General features: G+C 45.5%; 1 non-coding gene across 1 annotated transcript; it reads right to left on the bottom strand.

The window, feature by feature from the left end:
- Nucleotides 1–4,034: 4,034 nt before the first annotated feature.
- Nucleotides 4,035–4,106, bottom strand: TRNAH-GUG (transfer RNA histidin (anticodon GUG)). The gene has a single exon. It is a non-coding gene; the product is annotated as a tRNA-His (tRNA).
- Between the last annotated feature and the right edge of the window lie 1,750 nt (nucleotides 4,107–5,856).

Genomic DNA, 5,856 nt, shown 5'->3' with positions numbered 1-5,856 from the left:
AAGTGGCATAGAGTAGAAAGGCCTACAGGAGAGTAGTGTAGAGTGGCACAGCATAGAGTAGTGTGCAGTAGAGTGGCATAGAGTAGAGCGCATGTAGTGCCATTGAGTGATACTGTGTGAGATGGAGTGGAGTGGAGTACAGTGAAGTGGCATGGAATGAAGTAGTATAGAGTAGAGTGGGAGAGAGTAAAGTGGAGTGGCATAGAGTGAACTAGAGTAGAGCGTAGTGGCATAGAGTGGAGTGGCATGGAGTGGAATGGAGAGGCACAGAGTAGGGTAGAGTGCAAAAGTGTGGAATGGCATGGAGTTGAGTGGAGTGGCATAGAGTAGAGTGGCATTCTGTGGGGTGGATTAGAGTGGCATGGAGTGGCATACAGTAGAGTGGAATAGAGCTTAGTGGTGGAGAGTACAGTGGCTTAGAGTGGAGTATAGTAGCATGGAGTAGAGTAGCGTAGAGTAGAGAGGGGTGCAACGGAGTAGAGTGGCATAGAGTTGAGTGGTGTACAGTGGCGTAGAGTAGAATGGGATAAAATAAAGTGGCGTACAGTAGACTGGAGTAGGGTAGCATAGAGTGGAGAGGCATAGAGTGGAGAGGAGTAAAGTAGAGTGGAATTGTATAGAGTAGAGTTCAGTTGAGTATTCTAGAGTGATGTAGAGCAGAGTGGCATAGAGTCACATAAAGTGGCATTCTATGAAGTAGGGTGGCGTAGAGAGGAATGAAGGGAAGTGGCATAGAGTAGAGTGGAGTGGAGTGGAGTAGAGGGGCATAGCAGAGAGTGACAGGGTGGAGTGGCATAGAATGGAGTAGCATAAAGTGGAGTGAAGTGGCATACAGTGGAGTGGCATAGATTAGAGTGGCATAGAGTGGAGTGATAGAGTGGAACAATGTAGATTAGAGTGGAGTAGAACTGAGTAGAGTGGAGTGGTATAGAGTTGCACAGTGTAGAGTACAGTGGCACTGAGGGGAGTAGAGTATAGTCATGTAGAGGAATACAGTGTGAGAAAGTAACTAAAGTGTCAATAGAGATGGCGTTTAGGGTGAAAAATAAGCTGTATGCTTGTCATGAATGTTGGAAAGCACATTGCACATCCAAGAATGATACGAAAACACTTTTAAAATATAAAAAATAGCGTACTGTAGAAAGACGAAAAGAACACATGTACTTGGTCCATCCTCCATGGAGGAATGAACACAAGAAAGGAAGATTCAGTCTATGGGAGCTAAGCAATCGAAATATTGCAAATGTGAGTGACATAGAAAACAATTAATGGTAAGTAAGCTATGGGCGTGTGGTAAGCCCACTGAATTCTAAACAATATGTCTCACAGCACATTCACTGTGTACGCAAGACATAAAAAGGTGTGACTAAGAGAATTCTGAGATTTAGAGCTTGACAGCAATTCACAACCCAACCAAACTGAGCCCTATATAATAATTTACAACAGAGCCAAAGTACACCTTTTACACCCCCAATGGTGGATGTAAGATATTCAGCAGACACGTGGTCTCCCAGTGCTAAAGGATTTTGGCTAGATATGAAGTGGGCGAAGTGCCCTGAAAACATTATAAAAGTAGGACACGTGCTATAAGCAGACATCACTTCCTTGGCAAGGCAGAAGAAAGGGCACTTCAGAGGGAAGAAATGAGAGGGCTGAGGAACAGACAGATAGCTCCCCTATGGGCAGAGGTGGCGGGAGCATGGAACACTCCTGACATGACTATGATGACGATGCAGATGGGCCTCTTAACTTGTGGAGTTAAGAGCACGACAAACACACCTCTCCTAGACCTCCCTGGAGGATCATACACTGGGGAGGGTTCCCCTGGGTCCCTTCCCCCCCCCCGGCTGGGCCCCATACAGCTGTAGACACACTCACACGATGCGTAGTTAGGTCTCGGTTTCTGGGCAAGTTGTTTGGCTTGCTTGTTATTTGTTGTAATAAGAGATGATGAGCACCTGACGTGCCAGAGCTGGAAATGGTGGGAACCGACCACCCTGCTCCATGGGCATACAGCGCTGAACCGGAGACCCACAGGAGGCCCACACCACAGATCACAAGCCTGCTTACAGATTTATGCAAGGAACAGCCCTCAGCGTGGTGGTAACATAATATAATAGCAGTAATGGGTAACTGTTCAAAAGTTGTCATGGAAAGGAGATTCATACAGCTCTGCAACCTGTTACAATCCTGTGAATAATATGTACCATCTGAAATACCAATAAATAAAAAAAATAAAAAATCTACTGCACAACTTAGGGTAAGGCTGGTGTTGTAGTGGTAGATCTGAGGCCCTAGGAGAGCTGGAGACCCCACAGAGCTACAGCAGCTCAGAAGTCCACTTGGGCTTCCTCAGGGACCCGTTTTGTGACTTGAAAACCCATTAATGCAACAATAAAGGGGTGAAGTAAATGTCATCAACATTGCATAAACTGGTGTTCTTTGCAGTTTTTTTAATAAATAACAGCGCCTGGAAGCCCTTCTGACTGTGAAGGTTTCTTTAACAAATAGTGTTGTAACAACATAAAAGAGGGGGAACTGTAAGACAGTTGCACAGATAGAAGGACGGATAGAAGGTTAAACAGATCGTCATAAATAAGCCACATGCACCGATGCATCTGTACAGGTTTGTAGACAGAAAGGCAGGTATGTAGCTGTTAGTAAATCATGGATGAGATATAATCAGCGTCACAGAAACCGCTGTAAATCACACGCGCCTGCTTTAGAAAGAACCACGCCACAAAGACCTTGGTAGTCAGCATGTAGGCTTTAAAGTGTTAACATAAACAGAGATGGGCAGAAATAGGCAGTAAGGCAGATACCCAGATTGAAATAGAAAGGTAAATAGAAAGCACATGTAGTAATAGACGTGGACCGATAAGTATATAGAGAAGCAGCTGTTGGTACGAAAATGGGATCACATATGATCAACTTTGTGTGGACTGTCAGGATTTGAAAACGGTTGCTTCATACCAAAAAAAACCATAGCTCCAAGATGTCCTCCTCAATGTCCCTATGAGCGTTATAGTGTTAACAAAGCATACAGCCAGGCATCAACACTCTGTTAGACAGGTTCACAGTCACGCACAGGTAGGTGAGCAGATAGATAAGCAGGCACACAGGCAAAAAGATGGATGGACAGATGAATGGATCAATAGATGGACGGACCTCTCTGTTAAACATGAGTCAAATGTAGGGATGGGCGTAACCAGTGTAACTCACTGCAGTGTAATTACGCGAAATTACAGCAACATTATGCGAGGTTGTACAGAATTACACAAGGCTATTTTTCTGGTGCAAAATACACGCTCAGATCCGAAAGGAACCTGATATACACTTTGCACAAGAAAATAGCTCTAAATGCAACAGAACTGGCACAACAGCCGCTGCTCGCGCTCTTTTCCTCCGCTCTTGGGTAGATGTCTTTCCCCACATTACTCCAAATTCCACAAAGGAGCGTAATTGTGTAATTCACGATTCGACCACGACTAATAAACTTGGCTTAAGTTTTAAAACTTTCCCTCTAGCTGCCCGGTGATCCGTCGGGTGCGGGATGATGAAGCCAAACGCTGATTGGGTGAGCGCGCCTCTCAGTGTCCTTCTCCGTCGCCTCTTTCTTTCAGACCCTTGGGAGCTCAGTCTTACTTTCTATACAAATATTTATTTTTAGACCTTTTTTCTTCGCGGCCTGAATTGCTGCAAAAACTGATATTTGACTAGCATGATCCCTTTCAACATTGAAAGCTACTCCGCGTCAGTACAGGAGCCTCGGCGCTGCAGGTACAGGAGACACAGACATCCATCCCTCTTGCTGACCGGGTCCCGTGAAACCAAACTGTAGCTCATACTTTTCACATCAGGACCGCCACAAACGTAAAAGCGCAGAAAGGTGAAATAAATAATAACATTGTTAACGCGTTCTTCAAAGACATTTAATTTCACCGTTGAAATTAGGTTCAAGCTCTTAACTCATGTAAATATTAAGAAGTGAAAATAAAAATGCTGCCCAACTGCCGTGACATTGCCACCCGCAATGCCGTGACTCGGATTCGAACCAAGGTTACTGCGGCCACAACGCAGAGTACTAACCACTATACGATCACGGCGAGCTACTTGGGCTCTGAAAAGACTACCCTGGTGTGGCTCTGATAGGCTGAAAAAAGGTCACAGTGTCCGTGGAGTGGATAGATTTAGCGTTTGTTTAAAACCCATCTTTTCAAGTTATATCAGGGTCTTTTCTTTGAGTAGCAGATCACAGCAAATATTTACCTCTCTGCTTCCAGTGACAAGACTCCCCATAAACCAAGAAGCTCAGACTTCTTAACAAGATCCACCACTCTGCCCTGCAAGTCTCAAGTGTTCTAAGAGTGCTGGGGTCGGGGAAGTGAACACTGCAAAAACTTAATCCACGGCCGACCAAACTCCTCCAGGCCAGGAGGGGCTCGGAACAGGCCCCCACATATTGTTGTTTTTTTCTTTTCTGGGTGTCTCTTCAGACACATTCAGCTGCTTGGTGCATACTGCTTTAGAGTTGCATTGTGTGGAATGAAGTGGCGTAAACTTGACTAGCAAACAATGGAGTGGTGATGAATGGAGGGTCATAGAAGGGAGTAGATTGAAGTGCAAAGAGTAGAGCGACGTAATGTGTCATAGAATACAGTGTAATATAATGAAGTGGTGTGCCTTGGCATGGCGTTGAATAGCATTGTGAGGAATGGAGTGGCATAGAGCAGAGTGGGGTAGAGAGGAGTGAGGTTGCATAGAATGGCATAGAGTAGCATAGAGTAAAGTAGTGTGGTGTAGAGTGGCATAGTGTGGTGTAAAGTGAAGTGGCATGGAATGGCATAGAGTCAGAGAACAGTGTGTCATGGAGAGGGGTGGCAAAGAATTAGGAGGAGTGGAGTCGGACTGCATGAAGTATAGTGTTGTGGAGTTGAGTAGCATACAGTAGCGTTGCATGGAGTGACACTGTGGTGTAGAGAGGAGCAGAGTAAAAAGTGGCATAGAATAGAAAGGTCTACAGGAGAGTAGTGTAGAGTGGCACAGCATAGAGTAGTGTGCAGTAGAGTGGCATAGAGTAGAGCGCTTGTAGTGCCATTGAGTGATATTGTGTGATATGGAGTGGAGTGGAGTACAGTGAAGTGGCATGGAATGAAGTAGTATAGAGTAGAGTGGGGAGAGTAAAGTGGAGTGGCATAAAGTGAACTAGAGTAGAGCGTAGTGGGATAGAGTGGAGTGGCATGGAGTGGAATGGAGAGGCACAGAGTAGGGTAGAGTGCAAAAGTGTGGAATGGCATGGAGTTGAGTGGAGTGGCATAGAGTAGAGTGGCATTCTGTGGGGTGGATTCGAGTGGCATGGAGTGGCATACAGTAGAGTGGAATAGAGCTTAGTGGTGGAGATTACAGTGGCTTAGAGTGGAGTATAGTAGCATGGAGTAGAGTAGCGTAGAGTAGAGAGGGGTGCAACGGAGTAGAGTGGCATAGAGTTGAGTGGTGTACAGTGGCGTAGAGTAGAATGGGATAAAATAAAGTGGCGTACAGTAGACTGGAGTAGAGTAGCATAGAGTGGAGAGGCATAGAGTGGAGAGGAGTAAAGTAGAGTGGAGTTGTATAGAGTAGAGTTCAGTTGAGTATTCTAGAGTGATGTAGAGCAGAGTGGCATAGAGTCACATAAAGTGGCATTCTATGAAGTAGGGTGGCGTAGAGAGGAATGAAGGGAAGTGGCATAGAGTAGAGTGGAGTGGAGTAGAGGGGCATAGCAGAGAGTGACAGGGTGGAGTGGCATAGAATGGAGTAGCATAAAGTGGAGTGAAGTGGCGTATAGTGGAGTGGCATAGATTAGAGTGGCATAGAGTG

The sequence above is a fragment of the Pleurodeles waltl genome, chromosome 12 (assembly GCF_031143425.1).
Source record: "Pleurodeles waltl isolate 20211129_DDA chromosome 12, aPleWal1.hap1.20221129, whole genome shotgun sequence".
NCBI lineage: Eukaryota > Metazoa > Chordata > Amphibia > Caudata > Salamandridae > Pleurodeles > Pleurodeles waltl.
Note: the sequence above shows the minus strand (reverse complement) of the source record. Positions and strands in the feature narration are given on the sequence as shown.